This window comes from Rhipicephalus sanguineus, chromosome 5 (assembly GCF_013339695.2).
Source record: "Rhipicephalus sanguineus isolate Rsan-2018 chromosome 5, BIME_Rsan_1.4, whole genome shotgun sequence".
Taxonomy (NCBI): domain Eukaryota; kingdom Metazoa; phylum Arthropoda; class Arachnida; order Ixodida; family Ixodidae; genus Rhipicephalus; species Rhipicephalus sanguineus.
In genome coordinates, this window is record NC_051180.1 from 54,335,106 (window position 1) to 54,348,619 (window position 13,514).

Here is a 13,514-nt window from a genome sequence, read left to right on the forward strand (position 1 = left end):
ATAAATCAGCAAAATATGAGGCCAAGCCATTAACTGCTATCGACGCGTGCTCTATTAAGAAAGTTCAACTCTTTCTTGGTGAGTGTTATTGATGCTAGGCTTATGCATTGCTCCACCCCTGTGTTCCTCGTCTGTGGTCCACCATGGATCACGAACTCGTCCAATTTTTCACGTTACTAAGCACCTAAGGATTTCGCCTTAAAAAGCACGCGCATTTGTCAGGGCCTCCGGAACAAGTTGTGACCTGCGTCACTTGCCCGTCTCCATTGCCGAGTCCCTGGTTGGTGATCCGCGAGCCGCCATCATCCGGGCGTCACCCTTCCGACGCCACGACGGCGGACCGGAGCGCTGCCGTACTGTGGGATTACAGCGAGCTGCTGATCACCGCGCAGAGAGCGAGCAAGTGCCCTCACTCGAACCTCGTGGTGGCGGTTCGCACCGAGGCCCATCGGCGGGCGCAGCGCAACGCCATTCGCCGCACGTGGGGCCACCATGGCAACTACGCAAACTGCAGCTTCGGACTCGTCTTCTTCATGGGAGCCGCCTGGACCAACCGAGTCGTCAGACCCGTCAGGGTGAGCGCTCTAGGCAACGCCTCCGAGCTCGTCTACTTGGATAGCAAAGGCATGCATAAGGAAATGGAAAGGCATAGAGATGCACCCGATGCGCCAGTTTGTGCTGAGGTGCACCGCCGTAGTCACAGTTTGTGTTGAGGTGTCAGGATGGAAAAAGAATCAACTGAGTATTTAGAAAGCAGCGATACCAACTATTAATAAAATTTCGTTACAATAACTGCGTAACAAAGGCGGTAATGAAGACCGGACCAAACGCTACACAAACGCACCCTGTAATTCTTCCTTCTCTCTCTCTCTCTTAAAATAAGTATAAAACTGCGTGTGGTGCCGCCACATTCAAGGAACTTAATTCAAGTACAATTGAATTGTACTTGATTCAATTTAATTTATTCAAACAATTCTCTCCTCCTCTGTCACGCCGGTCTATCGAAAAGGTCGCCATTTTTCATTTTCCTATTTCTTGTACGAATGGAGCAGATGAAGTGAAAGGGTTGTGGTCTGCGGTTCATCGCAAGCGTACCACTATATTGGCGATGACAGCTTTCAAAATGATCGTTCTATAGCCTAGTTTTGTAAATGCTTTCACCGTCGCCCTACTGTCAGTAGCTCTAACACCCCTCCCCTTTCCGAATTTTCACTTCAGGGATATTGTTCCGCATATGTTGATCAACGAATCTCGGTGCGGCGACCGTTTCATTACGGAAAGTTAAAGTTATACATAATTCATTCGGTGTAGGGCCTCTAGCTTTCGATAAATGTGAGCAACGTCAAATTTTCGAACGGTGTTCATCGCATTACAAAAATTTCGACGCATCGCGACACTCCGTAGGGTTTGTCTTACTTCTCAAAACGCAGGCCGAGTTCCAGCTGCACAAGGACATTGTGGTCGAGCTGAGGGACAGACGAGCACCGCGAGAGACCTGCACTTTTGTTCTGGCCGTCGAATGGATTCCCAGCTTTGTTCCTAACGCCTCGCTAACGCTTGTTGTCAGCGACGACACGTACGTCGACGTCAAGGCCATCCTATTTGCGCTGGACTCGTTCACCCTATCGACGGGAGACCTGTTCGGTCGCGTAACCCCCGGTCACGATGCGAGTCCATTCCCTCACCTCGAGGATTGCGCGGTGTTTGCGAAGCCAAGCGCTCTGAGGAGACTTCAACCGGCCTTTGCGGACGAAGACCTGTCGTGCGACGCGGAAGTGGCCCTGGTCACCGGTCCCATGTCGCATAAAGCGCACCTCAACGTCGTCCACGTGAACAACGTGGAACCTTGTAACCGTGGAGACGGGAAGAGCGTCGCAGACTCGCCAGCCGTCGTCGTCAGTGGTGATGCTTGGCAGAGGCCGTTCACGCGTACGCGTGTATCGATCAGGGAGATGGAAAGACTGTACCTGCAAGACATATCGTACTACCACAACTTCTCTTCCCTTGTGTAAACGTTTCCGCTTCCGGAGCTGGAGACAGGAGCTACAAGAACGTCCAGCTCTCCAGCGGATTTTTGAGCATGAATAGCCTAGAGATCCCACAGCGATTCCTTAATCATATCAATAAACTTTCGTGATAACTCTACTGTTTCAATTAGAAGGAGTTTATTTCACAAATCGTTGTGAAAGTATAGTTAAGGTGCGGATCCGCGTTAAGAAGCCTCGCACTCTTACCTGTGAACCCAAGTGCCAGTAATAGTTACAGAAACGCTCCTTGTGTCAAGCGATTGAAATAATTTTACGCCCTTCGAATTCGTATGTGGGACATATTCGAACTCACTCTAGTATCTTAGTTCTATTTCTTTGTATCTTTCTATACCTCTATATCTCTGTTACAGAGAACACTCTTTCAACGAACATCAACCTAACATATTATCAGTTGTCCTTTCGCATACAATAGACCCACCCGCCTCCTAACCTTTTTAACATTCACCCAAATATCGGCCGGTCTTTCTTCTTGTTTTTGTTTTTCCGCCTATAAAAAGAGATATTATCGGTAGCGCCGTTCCTGTATCAAATAGCCTGAAGGCTATCCGCGAGACCACAGGCTTAACGAAAAAAATGCAAAATTTTAAACACGCCTTCGCAAAGTGAACGGCTGACAGAGAGAACACAGTGCCCGTGTCTTCGAGAGGTAATTAAGGTTTACAGATCTGCCTTGCGTCTGCCTACACGACATCGCCTAATTGAATTAAAAATATTAATTCGATCGCGGGCGAGTGTTCCGGCCTGTGTTCATATACGCCTCGAAGACCCCGTTTAATTTGCAGCCTTATTCAGGATAAACCGAAACAAACTTCCGCGGGGCACCGACAAGGAAGAATCAAGGACACTACTTAATTCCTCCATTGTGTGACATGCTTATTCATTTTTAACTTGGCCTTGAAAATTTGATAAAGTTCATGTTGATTACTGGACGGCGCGAGGTATTGCATGGAAGTGGCAGATTCAGTAGTTACTACTGGCCGTTGTTCCTTCTCTGTGTCATTCGACTCAGCAAGCAACGGCATCCGCTGTGATAATTTTTGGCGTGTTGTTTGCATAGATGTATGAGTAGTTCGGCTGAAAACTCCGAGGTTTACTAACGTTCTTATATGGCGTGAGCGTTATACGGGAAGCTTGCCCTAGCGCCAATTGTAAGGGTAGTCAAAAGAACTACACGGACTACATCATCTTTTATTAATGGGCGTAACCATCCAGTTGTACTCGGTAGGGCGGGTATGTCTCCCTTTTCCCGAAAGCGTCGAGAGACGACGAAGCAGCTCCGTCGTAGTATGGTGACGTAGCACGGCCGCTGGATAAAAAGCGCACGGGTGCGGCCTGCCGCGTGCTCCGAAACCGGCGTGACGGGCCTAGTTTCCCGGACCACCGCAGCGGCGCCACCGGGCGGGGACGGGTTTCGCGGACGCCCGCGGGATCACATGCGCGGCGCGCTTGCGGCAGTTATGCTTGAGCGCGTGCGTCTTCATGTTACGCCCGAAATCTTCTTCTAAAATTTATCTAGCGTGTACACATCAGTTAATTACCGATATTTCTTGTACATTCTTGCAGCGCTTGGGAATTTTTGTTCTTGCCTTGCCAAAGATGCAACTTCGCGCACCGATCGCTTTTTGCGGAAGTAATCCCGTGGGCATATTTTTCTGGTATCCTAGAAGACCACAACTAACCAACCTGGAGACGCCGCACCTTTCCTGGTGCATCGAAATTCTTTATTTTGGCTCTGAGTATGTTGCTTCAGATTTAATTATTTCAATTCAAAAACGTGATCTCAGAAACTGCAGCCGCCACTGTTTATTTGACACAAAATAAGATAAACTTCTTCTTTCCTCCAAACATGTTTATAGTACACATACGGTACGGTATCACATACAACTGCCATGAAATAATGCTTATCATATGTGCGACCATCTCATAGAAGGAGATTCGAGTCACTTTGAAATTTCAGTGACTACATCTTCAATACTGACAATTGGGCGAGCTGTTACGGATTAATTAATATGAAAACGGTCAGACGGAAAGAGTGATTAAAAGCCTGAAAAACGCACGAACTCAACTGCTTGCATTCCTGCGCTTTTCAGTATTTCTGTACCTTCCCGTTACGCCGTTTTCATGATCGTGCAACGAATTCAACAGTGAACATAAAATCTGGACAAAATGTGAGAAGTCATTTTATTTATCTTGAATTCAGGGCTCATCCCTGCTAGCTGCAAATGGCGGCTTGTTGCAAACGTTGTTGAAATCCAGCAGCCGTGACACGTACCACCTTCCCGTTTTCTCTTATGTCTAGTTTTTTTTTTCTAGTTCCCACCTTTCAGCCCGCGGCACCTTTGTCATCGGTTCCGGTTGTTTACGAACGCTGTCGCGTTGCGGTGGCGTGCGTTGCCCCGCAATGCCATGTGGTACTGATGTTGGTTGCCGTGAAAACCACGTGTATCCCTTTTATTCAGAGAGTTGGGTAGTCTGTGGTCATTAGCGGTACGGGGCACAGACTCAAAGTTATCTCAGCAAAATAGGCGGAGACAAAAAAAGTGCAGAAAAGCGGCTGGTGGGCGACGACAAGACTTCATTTCAAACAAATATACGTGGCAGCCAACACACACATTGCGAGTGACTCACAGGGACAAAGTTAAGGTGGGTCGCTTTTGACAGCTATACGGTAAACAACAACAAAAATGTGTGCGGGGGGGGGGGGGGGCGTTCCAGACCAAGACATAACTCAAGATACAAAACCATATCGTGGTTTTGTATCTTGATTTAAAGAAAACTTCATTTGTAGCTTGATTCTTCGAGATATTAGCCACTCCAGTGATCGGCCTTATATATACATCAATTTGATGACATTGCCCTGCTAAGAACTGTCAAGAATATTTGTAAGCCACTTCTAATGAATATATAATTCCGCAGCCTTTTCAACAAAGTTACGACGAGTGCGTCACTATATTTGTAGAATCCGCTAGTATCAAGCATCCGAAGCTGAACTACTTTTCAGCACAGTATCATGTATCAGACATCATGAAAAAGATTCAACGTATGTTTTTACATGCACTTCCTGTGTATAAAGAACATGAACGTGTATTATCAAATGTTTCAAATAAATACTTGTCAAGCATTTGCAGAAAGGTGCTGAAGAAATGTCACGGAAATCGATATGTTAAAATAACAAACGATGTATTCATTACACGCACATAAATATAACAACCACTTTTTCACACATTCAGTGCCATATAATGTTGCTACGCGCATTGTGGAATATTCTTTCAGACACAAAGCAAAAAGTTAGTCCTGGAAAAAAATGCCAGGAGCTCGGCACGTACACGGAAACTTAAGTGGCTATTTAACCAGATTACGCGAACGGACTCAACTGAATGCATGATATGTCATGACTGCGATAGATAAGATAGAATAAAACCGCTTAGAACAGCTGAGTGAGATCGCTGTTGTTACCACCACCAACTAATTTGCTGCGGCTGCTGCCCCAACGGAGCCGCCGGCACCCGTTTCCCCTCCCCGCCCCGTCGCGCCGCAGCGGCCGCAACTGCAACTAGGGCCAACACGCGCTCTCCCATAGAAAACCGCCCGACGCGGCAGGCCGTACCGTGCGCTTTTTATCCAGCGGCCGTGGACGTAGGCGCTGGGGAGAGGAGGATTTGGAGAGGCCTTAGCTAGTCTAGGTGGTGTTGAACCATCTCGGGCTTTTGCACGAATGATGTATTAGTTTTCGCTCTAAGAAAGAGTACCTGCTACTCCTTCTGGTGAGTCCTGACTTACCGAATATTTAACTCTCCTTAAAGATACACGTTAGCTCTCTTTCGGAGAGTCGCGCTTCCCACGACTCTCCTAAGGGAGTATAATGATCTCCAAAAGAAAGTTCACGCGTACCATTAAAGGGAGTTATATATGTAGCAAGTAAGAACTCACGAAAAAAGAGTAAGAGGTACTGCTTTTTTTTTTCTCAGTTTGTATGTCGTGAGTTCAAATTAACAAGGTCGCCAAAGGCCATATGCATCCATACAGCCGTTTTCACTAGTGTGATTGTACTGCAGCACCATTCATTCAGGTGTTAAAGATACGAAACGGCACCGTTAAGAGCCCTAAGATGGCGGCACCTAAACACATCCGTAAAATAGTGTATAGGCTTATCATTCGTATATGTGCTTCTGTGGACGTTTAGTTATGAGGAAACTAAGCACAGTGAACTAAGTCCGAGAGGATTCTAAAAGGTCTTTGCTTTAAAAAAAGGCTGACCTTTTTTCTTTTTCTTTTTTTTCTTTCCCTTTTTTACGCACGTTTTCTGTAGATAGTTACTGACCATCACGCTCTTTGTTGACTTACCTTCACTAAGGACGCGAGCGGGAGAGTTGGCCGCTGGACTTTTCTTGCTATACAGAAGCACTGCTCCAATGCTATTCAGAAGTCTGGCTGACTGCATAAGAGGTTCAGTATCTAGTCGGACGAATCGGTGAATCTGCAACTTAACAGACAGGGCGAATGAAATAACAAAGAGACAAGAAGAATAACCCTTGAGTCGTGAGTCAGCGCTTGTGTTTCGTCGTTTCTTCTTCTTGTGTCTCTGTTATTTTATTCGCGCTGTGTGTAAAAATGCATAGAGGTTCTCACAGTCGATCGTCTGACGCCACAAACCATAGAACCCGGCATATCTTAACTATAGACACGAGCATCTGGGCCCTAGCAGTCTTTGAACTGTCATGAACGCACACACCGTAGAAACGCAGAATGGCCGCCTTGAAGTCCCCGGGCACGAGTACAGTGCCCTGCGCACCTCGTCAAAAGCGAAATCCGCGCTTCTCGTTGAATCTCCGAGCACTCCGCACGAAATCGAGTGTTTGCCAGGTTGGGCATCGTATTCGCCGTCTCTGACGATTCCAATCGGGAAATAATTGCGCGCGCCGAGACGGACTCGCCGTATCAGCAGATCGCTCGCCGTTGCCTCATTTATGGGAATCGATCGTAGCGCTCCCTTCTAATGTTTTCAACGTAGAAAAAAAAAAAACGTCGTTTCCTCGAGTCACTTGATCTGGACGTCGCTTTTGAGTGTATACCTGTACAAGGCGACATTCGTATGCGACCTTCGAGACGTCGTTTCCTTGGCTTTTTTGCCTATACTGTCTGTCCGTGAACTCGTTTTGTACCATACGCGGTGGACTCATTAGAGTGTCTGCTGCTGGCTATATCAAAACAACGAAGTGTCTACGAAAAAAAAAAAAAAAAGAATACCACAAGCGAGCACTTGCCTATACTCTTCCCGATATGAGCAAGCTGTTTCGTTCTCGCGTAATCAATTATTTCAGACATCTACCGGAAGTTGTGCAATCGAAAACAAGTTATACGCGAACGTGCGTCGGTGTAACGAGTGTAACGAAGCGTTCAACGAATTTTACTGGCTAAGCTCGAATATTATGTAGTGCTGAGTTTGATAGTAGAAAACAGACCCTGACTCGTGTAGAGTGAACAGACCCCGCACGTACTACGTTACAGCTGCAGGAAAAGTGGATAGTGTTACAAAGTACAAAACAACAAATACTGCATTGCTGCATCACTCTCTGATACCAGCTCCAAATGTTTTAAACGACCAATAGTGAAAGAGAACACTACGAAGTTCAAAACCAAGCAAACAAGGTGGACCTTCCTTGCCTGGTTTTAAACGTTAGTGTTCTATTTTGCTATTTCCTTTCTAAAATTGTTTGCTTTGATTTGCTAGGTACTGTATGTTTAATTAGCAACACAAAAAACGCAATTTAGGAAATGTAACTCTTGAATATTTAAAATAATGATAAAATGCAACAGAAATAACGCCACAAGAACGTCTGAAGTTAATACCGCGAGTGAATGAATGAATTTTATGACGTTTGCGTCCTAAAACCATAAAGATTATACGAATACATTAGGATACATGTATCCAACCCTCCCATGGTAGGTGAACGATCGCAGCGCCGCAGTTGCTCCTATTAATTCTACTTGGCAACGCCGTATCTACTGCGTACAGCTAGTCATCGCGCATCGCTAACACGCCCAAGTCGCCACCCAAAACTCTGCAATGCAGCGTGTTCGACGAAGCGAATCGAAATAATAGCTCCTCGACTTTGCAGCAACCGCAGCGGCGCATCGCGTCGTGCCATTCGCAGTTCGTTGGGCGAAGAAAAAGAAAGCCACGGCCTCCGCGACAAACATGGCGCGATCTTATTAGCCAGCCCACTCGATGCGTTGCTTCGGTGATTAGGTGTCGCTGTACCCGGAGCGCGAACTCTGGATTCGCTCGCTCACACTGCGATCGCTCGTTGTTGAAGCCGCAAAAGAAACTTCTGCGCGCGTCGCATCAAGCCAGTGAATCCGGCCAGCCGCGAAATTTTTTTCCGGGTCGTCAGTCACCAAGCGTCTTATACAATAACGCAAAGCCGCCCCTAACGAGCTTCGTCAGAAAGCAGTAAGAGAGAGAGAGTAACACGCCCACGAAGCGTCCGATGCGTTCGTAGTCTCTTCAGGGCTCAGTTCTATATACAAACTCCCATTTGTATTGAAATCCTCTATCCTTCCCCTTCATCTTTCTTTCTCTCTCACAGCACAGCGTGATCGTCAGTGACTGTGAAGCAAACTTTGTAATTACGCTCGCCCCCAGCCTGTTCGAACGTATGATGCGCATGAACGATTCGCGCGTGCTTGGTGTGTTGCGGGCCGCAGCCCGTGCGGTGGCATGCGTATACAGAAAGATACGCGACGTGAACCGCGATGGCGGCAGTTCTCGTAAGCAGCTTCTCTGCGCTTATTTTGGCCGGGGAACGACGAGTCGCCCACGGCTGGTATACTAGCTCGCGTTACCACGTAACGCGCTTCCGACGTGGAAAGAAAAAAATTCGGCAGATCCCACCCGTTGTGGGAATCGGTTTCACGCGAAGCAGTCAGCGAGTTCTTCTATGCTGTATTTTATGGCTTTGACCCAAGCGTTACGAGGTGGATCGACGTGTTTTTGTAAGCGTACTAGCTTTGTGCACATCGTGGGCTTATCAGGCACGTCGACAACACTGGCGTTTAAAGGGTAACTTATGGTGCGACGTAACGTCAGCCCTCACGTTAGAATACATACGTCAGTATTATCTAAACTAAGGACACTTTATCGTGCATGTGAATATCATACGTGACTTTCGTTAATGTATTACTCCGGGGTCGAGCAATGCTTCAATATAGCTAGCTGAATAAAAGGAATACAAATGTAATGTTTATTAGACTGCTATATAAGCGAAGCCAATCCTGGAACCATATACGTTAATCTAATATGACGCTTTATCGTAGGAGTACGTGTAGCGCTTATTGCTTTCTTTTAAAATTAGATAGCCAGCACCACAACCACAATTGACGTTGCGCCGACATTACGCCTGCATAGGGTCTTTTTCCAAAGCAGTTTCTAGACCTGGCGTGGCTCTATGGTAGTATAGCAGACTGCCACGCAGATTGCTTGGGTTCGATTCCTGCTGAGATCCCAATTTTTATTCTTTCCATCCGTCGGGTCAACGCTGCCGATGTCGGTTTTTCTTAACGCTCTCGCATTTAAATTACCAGTGTCTGCTCTCATCGTTCCTGGGTAGATATAAACTGTCGATCACCTGTGGCGCATACCCGTACGCCGCGGCCCGTGGTAAACAGTTATATGCCACACGTGTCTGGAGGAAAGGGTTTGACGACGTACGCAACAGGATTTTCACGTTATTCATGTCATGACCCGACAGTCATATTCGTCAAATCGTCTTACCCTCCTATGCCAAGTTTGGTCTACACCAAGTTAAGGAGGCGACCGTGAGAGCACCTAGATGACGTAGACGGCTAGATTAGTTATAGATAGATAGATAGATAGATAGATAGATAGATAGATAGATAGATAGATAGATAGATAGATAGATAGATAGATAGATAGATAGATAGATAGATAGAAACGCTCAAAGTGCCAAAGGTTCGCTAAGAAATGCTTCGCATTTAAAAAAATCCGGCAGATCACACGCGCTGTGAGAATCGATGTAATGCGAAGCAGCCAGCAAAGTGCTGCATACATCGCCTTGTTTGTCTTTGAGCCTAATGAAATCATTCATGCCATGGTTTCTATTCCACCATATATAAGGCATATTTGCCATGCACGCATGCATGCACAATACATCATGCCCACGGTGTAAGAAAGAGTTAGGTGCTTACACTCGCCGCTCCGCTTGAGGAGAGGGCGCGGGCAGATTGTGTTCGCCGATGACCTTGAGCCACGAGCAGTTTTCGCGGCGCGCGTTGAGATGGCGCTACGGTCAGGGGTCTCAGGGGCTCGCGCGGCGCTCATTCTGAAATTCGCGCGCAAAGAAAGATCTTCCTGAAAGCTTTGTGTGCATGACATTTTGTGATTTATAAACGCGTTACCCTGTGCCTGTGAGCCCCGTCAGTGCATTTGTTTTGCTAGTTCGTCTATTGTGATTGAGTGCACGTATACCTCGACGCTGTGTATGATGCCGAGTATCCTTTAGCGGCCTTGTCGCTGGCTGCGCCTCGAAATGGGCAAAAAATGTTTTGTCCCGAATTGCAAGTCCGGGTATAGGACTTGTGCGGAGCGTGTGTCGCTTTTCAAGGCTCCGCGTGAACCAGAGCGCTTAGATAAGTGGCGACGGGCGATTCCGAGAGCAGACAGAGTTTTGGAGCATACTGACCATGTGTGCGCAAGCATTTCCCGGAAGAAGCGATCTCTGCAACATATCATGCAGAGTACAAGGGAAACGTCCTGTTGCGCGCCCGAAAGAGACCTACGCTCTCTTCGGATGCTGTGTCTAGCATTTTCGACGGCTGCCCAAAATACCTGACCGTGCAGCAAAGAACCAGGAAACCTCCGCGAAACGGCGGGCTCTGCTGCCGCTTTCTCGGAAGCAACGGGGGCGAAAAGGTTCAATTGCTTCGGAACTGCCTTACCCGACCGCTGAATGTACGCCAAATGTATTGCACGTAGAGACAGCGACTCCACGGCATGGCGATGCTGAATCAAAGGGCACGCAACGCAAGAGGCCGCCTTTCGACTTCAGCAGCGACGAGCCTCCTCCACGTGAAGAACAGGAGGCTTCTGAACACAACACTGACAGTGTGAGTGGCCTATGCGCTACCGACACACGTAGTCATCAAGCCGGAAAGGCAATTTTATGTTTTAAATTCAGATGCCACTTTTTGAGCTGCCTGATCTATGACTATAATTAGGACAAAGAAACATTAAATATTGTAGAACAATCAGAGAACAGAAATAATTGTGCTTACTACTTCTCTGATGCAGTCGCGTTTTTTACGTTCACAGTATTCACGTGATTATAATCAGTTTGCCAGGGGTTGACCTTCGGGACCCAATGAAGTTCTTCACACCATATCATGCAGCCGACATTGCCAGAGGCCAAAATGCAGCAAATGCGAGACGCTAACCGAAAAACTGGCAGGGGTCGCGTGTCGATTAAAGTACTTAATAGAACACGTGTAAGTTTCGTGATACATTGGTTGAAACTTGTCTGACGAAGTTTTTTTTTTTTTCGTTCAGCTTGCTAAGCAACTAGAGCGCAACAGCGATATCCACACGCAGACACTCACACATACACACACACACACATGCACACACACACAAACACGCACACACACAAATGCACACACATACGCACGCACACGCACACATGCCCTCACACACGGAATACGCACACAAACGCACACACGCACATGCATACAGACAGGCACACACACGAGCGCACGCGCACGCACGCAAATGCACACACGAGCGCACGCACATGTCCTTAGACACGCGCACGCACACATGCACTCACACACACGCAGACACACGCGCACGCACACAAACGCACACATACGCATACAGACACGCACACATACGCATGCACGCACGCAAATGCACACACACGCGCGCACGCGCACTAATGCACACACGCGCACGCACATGTTCTTACACACGCGCACGCACACATGCACTCACACACACGCAGACACACGCGCACGCACACAAACGCACATGCATACAGACACGCACATATACGCACGCACAAACACGCACAGACATGCACGCGCATGCACACAAATGCACGCACATGCACACAGGCGCGCACACATACGCACGCACGCACGTAAATGCACACACACGCAGGCACATACCCTGCGCGCACACGCGCACTCACTCACACACACGCAGACACACGCGCGCGCGCGCACGCAATACACACACACATGCTCGAACACGCACACGAATGCGCACAAGCACATGCACACAGACGCGCACACATACGCACGCACTCAAATGTACACACACGCGCAGGCACATGCCCTTACACATGCGCACGCACTCACACACACGCGCGCGCATGCACACACGCAATACACACACACACATGCACGCGCACGCACACAAATGCACACACGCACATGCACACAGACGCGCACACATACGCACGCACGCAAATGCACACACGCGCGCACGCACATGCCCTTACTCGCAGGCACACATGTACTCACACACACGCAGGCACGTGACGCACACACACATACACAGGCTCACACACACGCGCGCGCACACACACGAGCAATACACACACGCGCGCACACACACGAGCACGCACGCACACTATCGCCTTCCTTATCGCTAGCGTGCCTGCGCTCTTGGGTGGAGACTGCCTCAAGGTAAGCCAAGCGCAAACGCCCTCGAGCTGCTATCCTTCGAGTTGCTATCCTTATAGCAGCTACCTCGAATTTTCACTCACGGCCAACGCTGTTTTTTTACTCAGAACCAAAGACGCCGACGCCGACGCCGCCGACACCGGAATTTCAACGAAACGAGCTCTTTAACGCGGTCGCGTCAAAATACGACCGCTCTGCAGACCAACGTTTGCTGGTGTCGGAACATTTATATGACGAGAACGCTTTTGGGAATTAATCTTCCGATACAATTAAAAATCAATTTCGTTACTGCAGAATCTCAGTGTACTAATTTATTCACATCTATGTGCATAGGTATATCGAACGTAATAAACAAGCGAGGCTGCGCAGCAGTAACGTACTAGGCGCGGATCGGCGCCTTTCCCCAGTGAGCCCCCGTATGTTAGCGCCACCTGTCGCAGCCAAAGGAAACAGCCAAGGCGGCGAACACAATCTGGACGCGGCGCCGGCGGCAGAGTCATCACCTAACTTATTCTTACACCGTGATCATGCCAATGAAACGCATATTCTTGTATATACAATGCATGACCTGTCGTTTATGTTCATCACGCACTCGTGTGATGCCATACCACTTTTGGTATATATCTAGTTAACAAAACGGCCGGAAGGCACCATGACAGTGGCATGTAAATTATACCGTACATGGCATGCATAACATGATTCGCATGTTAAGACCTCTCATTTATGTTCGTCATACAGTCACATCGCGCAATACCAATTTTGGTG

At 47.9% G+C, this 13,514-nt stretch overlaps 1 protein-coding gene across 1 annotated transcript in view; it reads left to right on the forward strand.

The window, feature by feature from the left end:
- The first annotated feature begins 287 nt into the window (after positions 1 to 287).
- LOC119393638 (biogenesis of lysosome-related organelles complex 1 subunit 6) overlaps positions 288 to 13,514 on the forward strand; it is a 49,359-nt gene continuing 36,132 nt past the window's right edge. Inside the window, exon 1 of the mRNA XM_049416304.1 lies at positions 288 to 575. The gene's annotated coding sequence lies outside the window, so the exon portion shown is untranslated. The remainder of the gene's footprint in view (positions 576 to 13,514) is intronic.